Here is a 16,074-nt window from a genome sequence, read left to right on the forward strand (position 1 = left end):
TAAATCTAGGATTCCATGCAGACTGAATACCATAATGTCATATTTTAGACTCTTTTACTAACCCACTGTTTAGTTATATTATTCTGCAGTCATTAAAGCTATGATGTCATTATGATCATAATTTTGATGATTTACTACCTTTCTTACGACTGATAAATTATTTTATGCTTCCCATTTTAGCCTACAATTTGTTAGGTAGTCAGAAGATGCATTATTATTATGAAGTAACTTCTTTATTGTCTGTTCATTCTGATAGTGCATATTTATGAAATAAACTCGGTGTTATTGATTATGTATGCCACAGGATTTTATATTTGAATGTACGCACTGTATTTTAATGCCTTTAAACTCTGGTCAGTATCTCGTTGTACTCTTTATGTTAACGTTGCAAGTGAATTTGCAAAAAAAGTGAACTGAAGATTGTAGTATGTTTGATGTTTTTTAGTTTCACTGTTTACTCGGGTTTTCTCTATAATCACACCCACAAAATTATGTCATGTTATTGAACAATAATTTAGATACAACTGCAGAGCATTATGCTTAAGCAAAAACAACTTACCTCTTTTACACCTGTAGCTTTTCCTTACATTCGGATTTCACTATTACATCACTGCATGTACATTTTCAATGTGAAGTGTTCCATCTGCAAAAACTTTAACAACTTGTCTTCCTTGGAGATAAGAAATTCCTAATTATTCATTTAGAATGGATATACAGTAGTCTTTACATCAATTTAAGTAGTGAAGCATTGTAGGTTCAGTCATTCTTGATGTCATGGTAGGGATTTTCAGTTCAGAGAAAATAATTCAGGGGTTCTGTTCTTATCAACAAAATAAAATGCATGAACAACACATGTTTTCCATCACAAATTATATACTGTGGTATTGTATTAGGTAAGGAAAATAAGTTTTATCCAACTTCCAAGGTTTGTTACTTACTTTTCTCCAAGAACATGATCAATAAACTTTAAAGATAACGACCTCTGTAAGTCATATCACACTTTTAACAAAGATGACAGCAAAGCTTCTTAATCTATCCTGTCTGAAAAAATAAAAGGTATAGTGGTGAAAAGAAAAACATTCAAGTTCAGGGCAACCTGATTATTTAAAAGGGCATCCTAGCAGAACTTCTGAAGCTTCAAATAATTAAGATCAATCCTGCAGTCAAAATAAAGATCAATCCTGCAGTCAAAATAGTGAAGTCCAAAACTCGCTGTTGCTGATCAAAAGCATTTTTTTTTTTGCAGGGGGCAATTCCCGTGCACCTCCATTGAAGGAATCACACATCCCTCCGCTACTTTTATATTCTAACTCCAAGATCTCTGCACCTTGAGGAAGGGAGAATTCTGCAAGATACAGCAATTTTAGACTTTGTATGTACTTCAACCAACTGTAAACAACATGTGAATGTGCAGCCAAGGAACTACTAGCAAACACAAGAGGCTCACGTAATGTAATGAAATTAAGCCAACAAATGAGTAGCAAATCCAATGAACGCAACAGGTCCAAAGATAAACACTGCTAATACACAGTCTACGTGGAACAAAGTTAGTTTTCCTTATTACACTGGTGCTCCGTGTTCTTGTTTTATTACTGCACAAATATTGGAGCTTTACCTAGTGGTTTATGTGTAAGGTTAAGGTTATTCGAGCCTTAGGCTGTGTATTAGCAGTGTTTATCTTTGGACCCGTTGCATTCATTGGATTTGCTACTCATTTGTTGGATTCATTTCATTACATTACGTGAGCCTCTTGTGTTGGTATATCCTTCCCCTTGATCATACTTTTTATATGCTGGGTCTTTAAAATTTAATGGGAACTCTGTTAAAAAACACTGAAGGCATTAAGCAGTTGCTAATGGACTTTTTTTTTTTAAGTGTTGTGGTTTATGTACATGTTTATATACCAATGCCATTATCTACTTCTGCATACAAGAAGCCAGTAAACAACCATCAGAAAGTTTGTTTGTTTCTTTCGGCTTTTCCCGGTTAGGGGTCGCCACAGCGGAACTCCGGTCTACTAATGATTGGCAGTAGATTTTGACGTGCTGGCTTGCCGGGCCTAACGCACAACCTTCACAAATGGTATTAACATGACACTCCACACAAAGGATAAGTCAAGGAACATTATGACCAACAGATCTACCATAAAGGGTGTACCACCTGCACTGAAACAATTCACTGAGCCTGAGTTTTGATCCCTCTTACTGGCAAGAGACAGCAACCCCACAGCTTGATTGTTTGAATGTGGGAGCAGGGCTGGTAACAACCATCAGAAAATACTGGACAAATTAGTGGTTCAGGCAGCAGTTAGAGAAAATCTCATGTTAGCATGGTTGATGCATTGTAATTGGTCCTGTTCAAGTAAGGATGTGTTGTATATTCATTAAGTCACATTAGCATCTATAACTTAAACCCGCTGTTATAGAGTGAAATTACTGTAAACACTGTAAAATTGGTGGAGGATTTGTTTTTCTAGTAGCCAGCAAAATAAGTGTGTGCATATAAAGTATCCATACTTTAATTTAAACTATATCTGTGTAGAATTTTTATACATTAAGCATATGGTAAAGTATAACTATTGACAATCTGTAATTATGAATACTGTATGAAAGTAGACATAAACATATACTATTCCATCAGTAAAAATCTTTCTGATATTGTATTTTCAGGTCAGACTTAGTTGTGGCTGTCTTCCTGTCCTCTAATAATCCCATTGGAGAAAGGATAGATTCATGCAGTATTACTTTCTTAGAGAGTTACACTAGTGTAATACTATTTTATGACTTGTCCTGAAAGTAAGGCTGTTCGAATCCCACACACAGTCTCATGTACATTTACGCCTGCCTATTTTTAACTATATTTCACATGAATTAATCACAAAGTAAAGAAGTAAAAATCCATTTTGCATTTATTCATTGCCTCCCCTTCAGCAAAATGCAAATTAGGGATATTAAATGCAGGAGCAGTGTCCACAACAGGCAAAACTATCTTATTAAATTAAGTAGTTTGGTCATATAATAACAAAAATATCCCAATTATCTAAACCTAACACTGATTCTGACAATGTGGATTTTGCATTTTTCTCTGCATCTAGCTCATCTAAGCCTTAGATTATGAAGTTGTTATACCTCACAAATTATTTTATTCCTTCCAGCAAAACATTAGACATACAATATTTTGATATGTAAATAAATAAGTTCATAAGTTCAAGGAGTGATATTCATGTCTAAAACCAGTGAGGAACACTGTGTCCACCAAATCAGGATCACATACTGAATATAAATGCTGTGCATCAAGATTCAGTTTAAGTAGTTATGCAATCTAATGAATATTGTTAATTTATTCTGGGACGCTGGAATTCCTAGAGTTATGAAAGATTGTTTCAATCAAGTTCTGAAAGTCTTTGCATGCAGCTTTATATCACATTGTTCCTAAGAGACGTTTTGCCATGATGTAAATCTGTGTTAGACATTGCTTGTAAGGTTTCATTATTAAATACTTTTTATGCCAAAATAAATGTTTCTGTTATTTATCTGTAATGGAATTTATGTAAATTTAAGTACATGCTCATTGCAGAATATCACAAATTATAGCACTGGTCACTTCTGTTAGTGAAACCTTCTTTGCGCAGATAAAATACTTTTTATTTGCCCCTTGGCATGTAACATATACCATACCATCTATAAAAAAAGAGTAGGGGTTGCTTTATTATTTTAACATATTTCCATCTCTCTTTCATTATTTGCACATTCATTATATTTATACTGTATATCACACTTTATACTGCACAACATGTTTATGTTCCTAAATACACGGAAAACCCATTTCACCCCTACCCTGTAACAATAACCATTTCTTTATATCACATATTACTTCCTCATCTTCTTTTTTTCTTGTTATATAGCAATTCCTTACATCTTCTTTTCCATAAACACCAAATGGCAGTGAATAACATTTTATCCCATTTTTAATTTCCCTTACAGCGCCATATCCATATCAATGTTTTTAAATACTTTCTAGTCACAAACACATTTGAGTAATGTGCAGAAACAGTCATTTTTTTTTACAATCCCCAAAAAAAAGTTGTGATGTGTCTTCAGTATTACATCTAATACACATTATTTGTTGTATCATTTTATATTTCATGTTACTTTTCACTGGAAGTTTTTCCAGTAATAAATGCCCCAGAAATTCACTTGCTTAAAAAAAAATCATTCAAATCTTTCCTGCATTTTCCTTATTGTTTTGTTGTATTCACCCCCCACATTTTTTACAAGGATCAATATAACAGTTTGCTTTCATTATTTTTATAGAATGCTTTGCTTTCCATCTCTACTTCATTTATATCAATTTCCATGTCTTTATTTTACTTTCATATTCCTTCTCTTCCAAATCCTTTGTTATTTTTTCCTTCTCTTAATCCCACCCATTCACATACCTTTATATTTTTCAGGTAGACAATTCCAGTAATGCCTTTTTTTCATACACTTTTTTAACACCAAAAATAACTTTATGATGATAAGAAAATAACTGGATTTATTAAATTCAAGCCCCCTTTTTTACATTTAAACTCTCTCTCTGTCGAATGGATTCAACCTTGTTCCCCACAGAAAACCAAAAATAGATACCAAATAATTACATTTTCATACAGCTTAGAAGCATGCATACTACCTAAATATGCAAGCTTTCCTAAATTAAATTATGTGTTTAAAATATATGCCCTTTTTCTTAGGGCCAATTGAAATATCCTCCACCAATCTGTTAACTTTAATGTTGTTTTAGAACTTCTCTCCATTGTTCTACTGGTACTTGTTCCCTTTCCAAACTTGACCCCTAAAACATCAGTTTCACTTCTCATGAAATAAATTCCTGCCATTCTTAACAAATCACCAAACCCCTTACTTTTTGACTTATTTAACTGTAATTCTACTGTACTTAAAATTTATTCTATGAATTATCTCTTTCATCCAGTGTTTGTTCTTGGCTACTAAGACCAAATCATCTGCATAGGATAAAATTAATGGTAAATTTATCCCTTCTGTAATTTCCCAACTACCATTCTCTAACCTTGTTCTTTGTATAATTGCACTCATTACCATCACAAACAGCAACATGCTCAGTGGATAACCTTGCTTTACCCTTCTTTCCTGTCTTAACTTTTTTTTCTTACCCATCAATTCACAATCACCGACACACAAGAATATTCATAATTTGTCCTTACTATCCTCCTTATTTTTTCTTTTACCTAGTATTCTTATAAAATGTTTAACATTTCCCCATGATCAATATTATCAAATGCCTCAGCCACATCACATACTGTCACTTTTCCTTCGCCCTCCCCCTTATCTATACATTCAACCACTTCTTTAACCATCATTAGTGTTTCATTTAGTCTTTTACCTTTAACCGCATGCACCCCTTCATCCAATTCTTCTTTTCTTGATATCCATAATTTTTTGAATAATCTTCATAAATATCTTCTAGTCAGTATTTCACAGTGCAATTGGTCTCCATTTTTTTATTTCTTTCCTTTCCCCCTCTTTTCATGTAATTTTATAACTTCACTTACACAAATTATTATTCTTCTTTTATACCTTCTTCCATCCATTCATTCATTCAATATTTCCCAAAAAGACATCCTTTTCTTCATTTGATATTTCTTTATAAAAACTAATCCATCTGGACCTGGTTTGGATTCTTTTTTACTTTCCTTTAAAGCATTCGCTAATACTTTCCTCTCGATTCTTTTTTTCCATTTCTTCCACTACCTCCCTTTTCATCTTCTTTACTTTGCATACATACTCTGTTATATTCTTTTTTTCATACATACCTTCCAACTATATACATAATTTCCTGTTGCTTATATTTTAACTGTCCTTTCTCATCCTTCATTACATTCATTTTTCTCTCCTTACATCTTAGTTTCTTACCTAAACATGGGGAAACTTCTTTTCTCCCTTTCATATAACACATTTGTCTAAGTATCATTCTTTCTTGTTTATTTGCATTATTATATTATTAATTTCTCTTATTCTTCAAGACTTCCCCCTGCCCTTACTCTAGTATTCTGTGCCTTTTTTGTTTATTATATATCATCTTTTCCTTCTTCCTTTGCTCTCTCTCTCTCTCTCTGTTTAACTTTAAGTATATATTTTTTAACTTTTCTTTGTACACCATCCACCACTTTGTCAAACTACCATAATACAGCTTCATTGTCATATGATCTTCCCAGTTGCATTTTTCTTTTTTAAGACATTCCATTCCTGCAATTTGTTCTGTCTTTTTAACCCCTTTCCTTCTTTTATTTTATTTTCATTGTCTCATGTTATTACCCATACATCCGTATAATCTGAAAACGTTTCTTCTCTAATGCCATATTTTACTTCTTTTATGTCATCTGTAAACAAAATATTATCAATCTCTGTTTTAAGTAGCTCCCTGTTATAAGTATATTCTCTCCCTACCAGTTCTTAATCTCCCACTATTTACAACCTCTCTCAGCATTTTTGGATTGTGTGCTATTTTCCTATTCATCTTTGTAAATTACAATTAAAGTTTCTCACTACCATAATAAATCCATTTACTATCAGATAATTGTGAATTTCCTCAAACATTTTTTTCTTTCAGTTACATTTTGTATATGCATACACTTCTACTGTTCTAAACACCTTCTGCCCCATTTTTATGTCACACTAAAACTCTTGCTCCCACATCACCATTATAACTAATATTTTAATCTCTCTTTATTAGTAATACTGCAATACCTGAACATGCATCATTCCCTATAGTCCACACCACTTTTCTTTTCCACAGCATGTCAAATTCCATTCTTTTACTTTTGTCTGTACATCTTATATCAAGAAAACAAATTGCATCTTCATCTGTTTTTTTCACTACATTTAAACACTACCATTCTTCTCACATCCTTCTTCATGCTGTTCACATTCAATGATGATATATTTATATTAATCTTGTCCCTCTTTTGCATTTTTTTCCAGTTCATCTTTTGGCATCTTTTTTCTCCTCCTCACCCTTTCCCTAATAGAAACTTTTGCCTTTTCTTCTAACGCAGAACTCATATCTCCTTATTCTTCTTCCTCAGTTTGTAATACCCCAAACTTGTCTTTGTTCTCTGTATGCATTTCATTTTCATTCATTAGTTTGTGAACTTCATCCAGTTTATATTTTTTTTATCTTTTTTTCTGTATTTTCATCTTGTACTTTCTCACTCCCATCTCACGCCCCCATGCTTTTATCATTCACGTCCACCTTTTCTTCAGACCCCCCATTTTCCTCACTTTGCCTTTCTTTATTATTCAGTATACAGTCAAGCCAAAAATGGTCCTCATTTTCGACATTTCCTACAATATGGCTTAAAGTTTTTTGTTTCTAGAATGTCCATAGTTTTCAAACTAATAACTCCAATAAGATGTGTAAAGGCACCAAACAACCAAAAAACAATGAAACACCTTCTTGCCCAGCTTGGCAGCAACCCTTGTAATAAAATGCACCACGTTGTAGACCCAATTTATTTATTATAGACACAGAAATCAGTTAAGCGCTTTCATCCAGCATCCTGGACTTCATCAGAACTGATTTATCCAAAACTGTATGCAATTTAAATACAAATCAGTTCTGATGAAGTCCAGATTGCTGGATGAAAGTGCTTAACTGATTTCTGTGTCTATAATAAATAAATTGGATCTACAACGTGGTGCATTTTATTGCAAGGGTTGCTGCCAAGCCGGGCAAGAAGGTGTTTCATAGTTTTCAAACTGCCCACATCTTCTTTTTTGTACAATTTTCGATTAAATGTGATTAATTCCCACAGATAGAAAACATGCTTTTGGCTGCCCCAGTACTTACAGTCTTGTTTTCCCCATGTATTACCATCACATTAGGCACATGCTGCAACTTATTTTCCATTTTTAAAGTTACATAAACTTCCCATACCCCATCCATACTTTTCTGTCATCAACACCTTTCTTGATATCCGGCACATCATGACAGAAATATTTAGATATACTTAGAAATACTTAGAAATATTTTTAATTCATTCTCTTCTGTCTCAGTAATTTTAAATTGCAACAGCAGTTTTCTTTTTAACTGTACATTCAAATTTTGATAAGCATAGTCTTTTCAAGGAGATATGTTATTTCTCATTTCACATTGAATAACACATTTTTCTGCTAATGCAAATGTCTCAAAAGTTATTTCACAGAAAGATGCTGTTCCTGTAAGTATTAATGCCCTAATTTGAGATAAACTCAATCCTAAAGACATAACAACTTTGTATAAAATACAGTACCTGTTGATTTGCTATTCATACTTTGTTTTCATCCTCAAAACAGGTCGTTTCCTCCAGCTGTCATAGATTGTTACTAGGCTAACGACCCAAGGGGCCTTTCAAAGCCTAGCAAGTTTTCCTGAATGAATAATGATGTTCTTTATCCAAATAGGACATTGAGAGCCAGCCGTTTATAAGCAACATCTGTCGATAAGGGATATGTATTCCAGGCCCAGTGTAAATTTTCTGGTCCCCATCCACTGGTCCAGGTTGTGCTTAAACTGGGTAATAGATGGGCTCAGCTTCACATGGATGAGAAGCCTGTTCCATAAGAGCGGCAGTCTCTAGAACACATATTTGTCCTGCCAGCATGTTCTGTTTAAGTCACAGACAAAATTCAGGTCCCTAGACCTTGTATTTCTGGTACTCTTTAACTTATGAATATGTAGGAGATACATAAGTGTGAGGTTTGCAGATGCCTTGTAGACCAGATATAGATCACCCATGAGTAATCCATAAGAGACTGAGTAGAGGGAAAGGGCTTTAAAGTGCTTTGCATAAGGCAGGTTTGTTATGCCTTGTATTCTTTTTGTAAGTTACTTCTGTGAACACCACAGTTGCTGCATATGCCTGGTCAGGTACACACCAAAGGGAGCAACGTACTCTATGATTGGTCTGATAAGGGCGGAGTAGAGTGGGATAATGACCTCTTCGGACCTAGATGCCATGCTCTTACTTATAGGTTACGTAACATAAAAGTATTTCTTCACCACTGATGCTCTGTACCTGCACATCCTTTTTCTTTCTGCTGTCTTTCACTGGAACCTGCTTTTGCTGTTACATAAGTCTTTACTCTTGAGGACTGCTGCCAGTCTCTCTCTGTTTTACTGCTTTCTCTTCTATCTTCCTGAAACCTAACATAGGGGATGCCTTAAAACCATTTACTCCACTGACAAAACATGCCCTGTCTGTATCGACACCATCATTTGCAGCATCCTTCAGTCTTTCTGTCATCTCCTCACTCCCAAACATTTTGTCCACTAGCAAACTGCACTGCATGGCCTCCGATTCTTCCATCATTTTTTTGTAAAACAGTCATCCAGACCTCCCTGATGATATAATATTCACCTCCAAAACATATATTTCCTGCTGAATTACAATTTCTTTTTTTTTTTTCCTCCTTCAACTCCTGTCTACTCACAGCCTCCACCTTAGATTCAATGATCACAAGTAACAGCTCTCTGGCACTATATAGTGATCACCTCATTAAAAGTCCTTTAAAGAGAAGGATGATTTCCTTGCTGCCCTGGCCAAATTTACTCTAGTCGTGTAAAATGCCACTTCAGGTCTCTTCTCTAAAGAGGCTGATAGCCAAGTGGAAATGACCTGGTCAAAAAAAGATAAATAGAGTACTGTTATACTCTAAAATTTATCTTGTATTTGTATAAGGCTGTAAGATGGTTACTATCCCTTGCTTTGAGGTCCTTAATCATAATTCCAAGTTGCCTCATGACTTGACATCTAATTACTTGCACATCTTTGCCAAATGAGAAAATTTTACTGATGGTTACACCTATGTTGCTGAAGACATCCACTTCATACATAAAACAGTTGTTATTGTTCGAGATAACAAAGCCAACCTTTAGGTCATCTATGTATTTGCTTATCTAGCAATATTTATTTTTAGGAATAGTGGTGAATACTTTGTTAAATGAGATAAGATGTAAAACTAATCCTTGAAGAACAGCCACTTTTATTGGCAAAAACTCAAAATTACTTCCATGTACTACTACAGATTGTGATTGACCTGTTAACCATTCCATAAGCCATCTTCGGATGTATGGGTTTATATTTGTAGCAATCATAGCATTTAGAATGGTTATGTTAGATAGTGAATCAGAGTCGTTAACCATTCCGTAAGCCATCTTCTGATGTATCGGTTTATATCTGTAGCAATCATAGCATTTAGAATGGCTATGTTAGATAGGGAATTAAAGTCCTTAGCCATAACCTGAAACATTATATCCAGTAGAAGGCCAACAGCAGAAGCACATGAAATTTGTTTATAAAATTCTATTAACGATAATAATGTTGATTTTTCTTTGTAAAAGCCATGCTGGGAGAAGTCTAGGAGTTTCATATTAGTATCTGTATTTATTATGTTAACAATACATCATTCAAAACATTTGCCCAGGGTTGATGTCAGGCTGAGTGGTCTGTAATTTTTAGCCTCATCCCTATTGCCTTTCATACATATAAGGGTAAGGTGTGTTATTTTCCAAAATTTTTGCTCCCAACAGGTGAACACTAGTCTGTTAAAATCTATTTAAGAAGTCATGAAAAAAATTCCCTGATATTGTATAAAAACATTGATGGGAAACTAACGGGACCCGTAGTCCTCGCCCATTGATGCTGCCTTATTAATACGGTATAATTCCTTTCTCAGTAACATAGTGCTAATGTAATTAATAAGAGCACGTGGTTTCAGTTGGAATATTGTTTTCGTTATTACAGGTAATGTTACTTCCGTTAACAAACTAGTTATTGAATGCATTAGCAAATGACACAGGATTACAAAGCAGCATCTCATCCTTCAAGATACAGGTTGTGTGTTGATGTCTTATTTTTCTGTTTACATATTTATAGTATCTTTTTTTATTGCCTTTATCTTCTGACAAGTCATTTTCCTATCCTGATTTACCTTTTATTATCTTCAGTTTTAAGGCGTTATTCATTTTAACTTCTTTTAGTTGTGCTTCTTAGGATTTTTTTTGTAGCGTTCTAGCTTAGTTTTTTTTTTCTTATAACTAGCCAGTTTTCTAGTTTCAACACTCAAATCTGTTTCTTTGATCTCAGCACTTGTTCAGAAAAAAAAAAAAAAAAAAATTAATCTGTTTCTTTGATCTCAGCACTTGTTCAGAAAAAAAAAAAATTTCATCTGCTTTTACTGTACTTGTGTTTCTACCTACTTTATTTTACTTTTGCATCATCTTAAAAGTACTCAATTGCATTTATTACTGCTTGGTGTAACTCATTCTAAGCCTTTTGGTTTAAACACTTGGGCTTCGGACCAGTTGTTTTGCACTGAGAGGGTTTGTGGTCTGCACTGTAGTGGCAGAACAGGTAGCTCACATCCTTCTAGGTTGGGAACTGCTGATTGAGGGCTCAGTGTCTGTTATTCTAAAAGTGTATTAATTCTGGTTTAAGCACTTGGGCTTTCAGGCCAGTTATTTTACATTAAGAGGGTTCGTGGTCTGCACTCTTGTGGGAGGAGAGGCTGGACTCTGCCCTTCTGAGCTGGGAATTTCTGGTTAAAGGCTTATAGTGCATGCATATCTGATCTGCTTCTTACTGAAGTTGGTGCGCCTTGTTTGCTGTGGCACAGACTGGATTCGGGACTGCTGGATCTAGCTTTGTTTGTGTAACTTGAGCACTAATCCAGGCATTCTCTAAAGTATTCAATTGTATTTATTACTGCTTGGTAGTAACTTGATTAAAGTGTAGCTATCATTCTAAGTCTTTTGGATTAAGCACTTGGGCTTCAGACCAGTTGTTTTACATTAGGAAGGTTTGTGGCATGCACTGTGGTGGCAGGACAGGTAGCTTTCATCCTTCTAAGTTGGGAACTGCTGATTGAGAGCCCAGTGTCTGTTATTCTTAAAGTGTATTAGTTCTGGTTTAAGCACTTGGGCTTCAGGCCAGTTATTTTACATTAAGAAGGTTCGTGGTCTGCACTCTTGTGGGAGAAGAGGCTGGACTCTGCCCTTCTGAGCTGGGAATTTCTGGTTAGAGGTTTATAGTGCCTGAATATTTGAACTGTATCTTACTGAAATTGGTACACCTTGTTTGCTGTAGCATAGCTTTGTTTATTTGCTTGTTGTTTGTTTGCTTGTTATTTCCCTGGAACGCTAATTCCACCTAATACGCGGCTTCTCAGCGCTTCTGTGGATCACTAGTGATATCTGCATTGCTTACTGTACTTATTTCCTTGTTTCACTTGAAAGAAAGTTACTGTTTGTCGTTTTTTCATTTAAGTTACCTGTAACACATTGCACTTAAGTTACCTGGCACTTGCTCACTAAAGCAATTATATAAGTCAGCACTAAAAATTAAAAGCACTACACCCTCACTCCCCACTGGCTCTTGTTTTCAATTATTAAGGAATTCCCAATATTATTCTAGCATGTCCAAAGGTCAGTTGTCAATCTCCTCTCCGGTCCAGCTGGTGAATCTGGGAATCTTGAGGCAATGTTACAACTGCCTCATGTACACAGACAACCCTCTCCTCCTCCCAACAAATTCCAACACATGTGAGAGATGCAACCATATAGCCAAACTGGAGGCTAAGCTCTCTCAACTCAGTACTGGCATAACCAGTCAGGAGGAGAAGGAAACCACACTCACTACAATTCCAGTCTCACATAGACCTACCACGACAGCAAACCAAACACATAATCACACAAAAACATACTCGGAGGCTCTAAATAAAGATCTGCCTAAGCAGCAGAGACCTCCAAAGCAGACACCCAAGCAACCAATACCCCAAAACAAAACACGTGCAACACATATCTCACAAAGCCAGTGTGCCGAACAGTCACAGCCCTTAAGACTAAACAACACACCTGATACACTTGTAATAGGTGACTCTATCGTCAGGCACACTGACGTCCCGCTCACCAGGCTGAACAAGGAGAGGGTCACGGTGAGCAGCCTGTCGGGCGCTAGGATCCGCCACATAACACAAGCACTCAGGTCACTCCAAGGCAAGTACAAATATGACTCGGTCAATGTCCATGCTGGTGTGAATGACCTGAGACGTACCTCCCTGGACTACATGAAAAGAGACATAAAGGAGCTCTCTGAGCATGTATCCCAGGCCGGTATGACCCTGACCTTGAGTAGCATCTTACCCTCACCAAGAATGATGCCACAATATGAAGACAAGATGATCAATTTCAACAATTGACTTAAGTACTGGTGTCATTCAAAGGGGATCCAATGCCTGTCAGCTTGGGATGATATGCTCGACAAGCCACGATGCTTCGCTAGGGACGGCTTGCACCTGTCACCCCTGGGCTTTCGGATATTGGCAAAGGCTCTTGCTACCCCCATAGTGCCTTTTTTAGGCAAGGCTCAAAAGACAAACCCACCTCCACAGGTATCACAAGGGATAAGAAACTAAGAGTAATGCTACTCAACGCCAGAAGTCTAAACCTCAAGATGCACGCACTTGAAACTCTCCTTAGCATGGAGAACATCGATATCTGTGCAGTAACAAACCTGGTTCAGGGCTCCAGAGAGCACCCCAGCACTACCAGGTTATACCTCATACCATGCTTTTCGGCCCCAAAACTTGGACCGAACCACAAAAGGAGGGGGAGTATCGATATTCCTCAAAGATACCCACACCTCCAGGTTGGTGGCAAAGCACGAAGCATCAGAGACTATCCATGTGCAACTAACAGTGGGTAAAACTGCCTTCCAGTTTATAGCCTGCTACAGACCACCCTCCCAAACCCAGGAACCCCACTCGGCCTTCCTGAGAACACTGGAAAATATGAAGGTCTCTCCAAACACCATTATATTGGGCGACTTCAACTACCCAAACATAGACTGGGAGCATTACTCTAGCTCCAACACCCTAGCCCAAAGGTTCCTAGAATTTATAAACTCAAATGCTATGGAGCAACTTGTTACCACTCCCACAAGAGGAGAAAACATACTGGACCTTATCATCACCAACATGGGGACTCTATGCTCCAGACCAGAAGTGTATCCCTCACTGGTAAGATCAGACCATAAACTAATCTCACTGGATATTCACATCCCGACCCCACCCCCTGCCCAGAAAACCACAGTGAAAAACTTCTCTAAAGCAAATTTCACACTCCTCAAAACCGAGATGGAATCCTTCAAAGCCCCCGGGCCTGTGGAAAATACGGCCCAGACCGCAGAATCCTTTATAAATGCATTCTATGAACACCTTCAGGAATGCATGGATCATGCGATCCCAAATAAAACCAAGACCCAATCCTCCAAAGGCAGACGTCCTGTCTGGTGAACCCCAGCCATAAACAAACTATACAATAGAAGGAGGAAGCTACTAAATGATAGAGCAAAATCCCAAAAAGGGAAGGCATCACTGATCAGTATTAGCAAAAAACTACGGGCACTCATAAAATTGTCTAAGGCCAGCTTCGAGAGAAAAATTGCACAGGACACTAAGGATAATCACAAGGCTTTCTTTAGTTATGTTAGGAACCTGGGTGGTAATTCCCAGATATGCTCAGAATTAGTCCAAAATGACAAAAATTACACTGAACCCACAGACATTGCCAAACATCCTAGCTGACAGGTTCAGCGCAAACTTCTCCCCCCCCCCTCCCCACCAAAAGGGCAAATATCTATCCCAGCATTGTGTGCTCCCCTGACATCTCAGATGCTCAGGTAAGAGCCGCCCTCTCCAAAGCAAAAAACACAGCATCAATGGGACCAGATGGTGTCCCGGGCTGCGTCCTACATGAACTCCAATAAGAGCTAAACCCAAACATAAAACTACTGTTCAATCTCAGCCTTACTACAGGATATGTGCCCAAAGAGTGGCGTACAGCAACAGTGGTCCCTCTCCATAAAGGTGGTGCCTCAACGGATCCTGGAAACTATTGCCCCATAAGCCTGACTAGCTTGGTCTGCAAAGCTATGGAAAGGATCATCATGGACCTCATAAATAAAGATATTGGGGACCTACAGACACTGGATCCTACCCAGTTCGGCTTTGTTAAGGGCAGATCCTGCCTCTTAAACCTGGTTGATTTCTTTGAAACCGTCACCAAGGCCATTGACGAGGGAAGGTGGTCCACACAGCCTACCTGGACCTCGCAAAAGCCTTCGATACAATACCCCACTCGGGCATTATAGATAAGCTCACCAGCTTAAATATAAACCCCTATGTCACTAGATGGATTGCAAACTGGCTCAAGGACAGAACCCACATGGTTAGAATTGCTGGAGCCATGTCAGACTCCAAACCAGTTACAAGTGGTGTCCCACAAGGCTCAGTCCTGGGACCTCTCTTGTTCGGTATATATTTCTCGGATGTACAGGCCAACACGGAAGGACTGTGGCTGACCAAGTTCGCAGATGACTGCAAACTGGGCGCCATAATTAACTCTCCAGCCAACACAAGCATCCTCCAAAAGGGCCTCATAGAAACAGACAACTGGTGCCAGAGCCATGGCCTCAAGCTAAATGCCAAAAAGTGTATAGTCATCGCCTTTGGCAAAAACAAAGTGCCCACAAATTACCACATAGGTGGTAATCCATTAAGTACAGAAGAAGTAATTAGGGACCTGGGGACCCAAGTTGATAGCAATCTCTCTTTTGACAACCACGTAGCCAAAGTGGTTAGAAAAACATTTTATATAGCCCACCTAATCATGAAGGGATTCGCATCTAGATCAGGGGAGGTCATCGTGCCTCTTTACTCATCGCTCATCAGGCCCATAATTGAGTACAATGCCCCTTTTGGGATGTACCTTACCAGACACCTGCAGCAACTGGAAAGACCCCAAAAGTACCTCACCAAGATGATCAAAGGGCTCAAACAGATGCCATATGCTGCCCGGTTGAAGAAACTCCAGCTCTACTCAGTGGCATACCGCCTGTTCAGAGGAGATCTGTGCCTGACATATAAAGCCATGTCCAACCCGGAATTAATGGACATGCTGCACCTCAGAAAATCCAAATCCCATCGAGCTACGCGCTCGAGACTTGAACCTCAGCACTGA

The 16,074-nt window shown here is 37.5% G+C and overlaps 1 protein-coding gene across 1 annotated transcript in view; it reads left to right on the top strand.

Moving 5' to 3' along the window:
* The window catches only part of LOC122789801 (X-linked interleukin-1 receptor accessory protein-like 2), a 1,631,279-nt gene that overhangs the window by 604,316 nt on the left and 1,010,889 nt on the right, over nt 1-16,074 (top strand). The window lies entirely within an intron of this gene.

The sequence above is a fragment of the Protopterus annectens genome, chromosome 15.part0 (assembly GCF_019279795.1).
Source record: "Protopterus annectens isolate FY-2018-M chromosome 15.part0, PAN1.0, whole genome shotgun sequence".
In the NCBI taxonomy this organism is placed as follows: domain Eukaryota; kingdom Metazoa; phylum Chordata; order Ceratodontiformes; family Protopteridae; genus Protopterus; species Protopterus annectens.